Source organism: Cavia porcellus, unplaced genomic scaffold (assembly GCF_034190915.1).
Source record: "Cavia porcellus strain 051 isolate PalLab524CR breed Dunkin Hartley unplaced genomic scaffold, mCavPor4.1 scaffold_13, whole genome shotgun sequence".
Taxonomy (NCBI): Eukaryota; Metazoa; Chordata; class Mammalia; order Rodentia; family Caviidae; genus Cavia; species Cavia porcellus.
This window is the reverse complement of record NW_026947496.1, coordinates 12513596-12516237: the sequence shown is the minus strand read 5'-3', so window position 1 is coordinate 12516237 and position 2642 is coordinate 12513596.

Here is a 2642-nt window from a genome sequence, read left to right as displayed (position 1 = left end):
GGCATGTGCAGCAGGAGGCAGAGCCTGAGCAGAAGATGTGGGTGATCAAGGGTCCAGAACAGACCTGCTGAGCCAGCAATGGCACTGCACATTTGTAATGCCAGCTACTAGGGAGGCTGAGGCAGGAGGTTGCAAGTTCAAGGCCGAAGGCCAGCCTGGTCCACAGCGAGATTCTGTCTCTAAAGAAACAGCAACAACAACAAAACAAACACAAAAAACCTTTCTTGTATTTTGGGTGCTATAAAACGATGTTTGCACTTTTTCCCCTGGGTACTGGGCATTGAACCCGGAACCACCACGTGGAGTTATATTTACAGCCCTCTCATTTATCTGAGACCTTGCTAAATCACTAACTTGCCTCAGCTGTGCTGGGACTTGCCATGCTCGTGCCTCAGCCTTCCTAAGCTCCACCATGCCTGGCTTCTTTTTTCCAGATGGGGAGTATGTGTCTCACTATGTTGCCTGAATTCCTAGATCAAGGCTTGAATTCCTAGATCAGGGCTTGAATTCCTAGATCAAGGCTTGAATTCTTAGGTCAAGTGATCCTCCTGCCTCAGCCTCCCAAATCACTGGGTCAGTACTATGGATGCACGTCATGGGGCCAGGTTTGGATCATCTTGAAGGCCGAGTCTGACAGGCACCTAGAAACAAAATGCTGGGTGGAATATATTCCACAAGACACCCAGCCATGCTTCTCAGATATGACTGGGTGCTTTCAGCTCTCACAAATGAAATATTATTTTAAGCCTGTAATTTAAAAATAATCATTAAAAAATAAAATGTTGATCAAAATATGATTTGGAAAATACAGAAAGCTAAGAAGGAAAGATAAGAATAATAATTTCATCCTTGAACAATGACTTCACTCAACCCTCTAGTGTATTTTCCTCCAGATTTACCCCCTTGACTGACAATCTACTGAGAGGGATCCTTTTTGCCTCCCCCGTCACTGGTCACTGTTTTTACACCACAGGCATCTCCTGGTGCCGGGGAGGCCCAGGGTCCAGCTGTGTTGACCTTTCACCTCCACGCCTTGAAGAGACATCAGGAGCTTTTTCATCCAATAATGCGCCCTTGTTAGAAAACTATGAACCCGACTTCCACAGCCATGTGGGACTCCTCTAGGGTACAGGCGCTGCTGTCTGTGACAAGACCTCTCCTTTCTCTCGGGCCACCATTCTCTGTGACTTGACTGTCCCCAGCTTCCTCTTCGCGTCCTTCCATGTTCGGTCTGATATGTCCCCTTCCCTGTGCCCTCCAGGCTGGACTAACTTGCTCTTACCTCTTGGGCTCTGGTTCCTGGGTCACATTTCCTGGCAAGACTCCTCTGCCCGCATGGGCCAGAGCCCCTTGCCAGGGTCCCACCACTCCCAGGGTATCACCCGGGCTCCTGGTGGCAGAGGCCTGGTCTACAGAGGTCAGGAGCAGGACACAGCATGGGCTGCTGCAGAGGTGAGGGAGGGACAGTGCTCTAGGTCGGCATCCGGGGCAGCTTGAAACCTAAGGACCAAGGGTAAGGGACCCTGGCTGGGTGCAGGCGGGTTCCTGAGGGGAGCTTCGGGAGAGGGGAAGCCCATGGCCTGCGGCCTGTGCTGGGCTGGGGCTGCCCTTCTTACTTCTGCTGAGCCTCCTACAGAGCCAAGATGTGGGTCATCCCGAGGCAGCCTCAGCAGGATCCCTGGGAGGACTCAGCTGACAGGCACAACTGGGGATCCCTGGGTAGCAAATGGCACACGCGAGCCCTGTGGTCAGCATGGGGAAGCATGGGGAAGAGATCCAGGGCGTCTGCGCTCCCCGCGGTTCAGAAGTGGCCGAGCCCGCACGCACACGCCTTACAGCGTGCAGCCGGAGAGCAGTGCCCAGCCTCCAGCAAGCCTGCGAGGGCACTTTCGAGGGCCATCGCCACCTCCTGAAAACGCCCACCATCGGAGTAGGTGATACATCCCAACAGCCACGCAGAACAGCCCTGCGGTGTGTAAGAGGAGGGCGAGGCTACTCCCTCCACGCTGCCTTCCCGTGCCACCTCGGCACCATCTCTTAGCCACTCCGGGTCTTCTGGTCTCTGCTCTGAACACCCCGCAGCAGTCGGGAGAGCAATTCCCAGGGATTCTGGCATTTTTGTCCTCACAGATGTCTTAGGAGAGCCCGACAAATAACGGTACTGGCAGACTCGTTCTATGGCTCAAGCTTCTTGCATGGTTTCTAGGAACATACGCTTTCCACGCGGGACAGGATCCACGCTCACCGCTCTGGGGTGGGTGTGTCTGTGCGCGCGCATGCGCAGGTGTACCTCACTTGCAGACTGAGCTGCTAAAATTGAAACGCATCCAAAAGTAAAGCAGACAACTGTCCGAGTGGTCTTTACTCTCCTCCCTGCAGAAATACGACCATTTCCCTTACCTAGGCAAGTGCGCTTCACCCTAGCCTCACATGCTTACCAGAAACTGAAGCAATTTCTTCATAAGGACCCCAGATCTGCCTCTCATTCCACAAGCACCTACTTCCCCTGGGGCCGTGCCGAGCAGCTCACTGTTTTCCTCACGTTGCCTTCCTTGGTCTTTTCAAAATTGAACGCCCCACACCCCTTTGCCTTCTGCCTCTCAGTCTAGCAACCTAGACCGGAAATCATCGCAGGTTGGTAG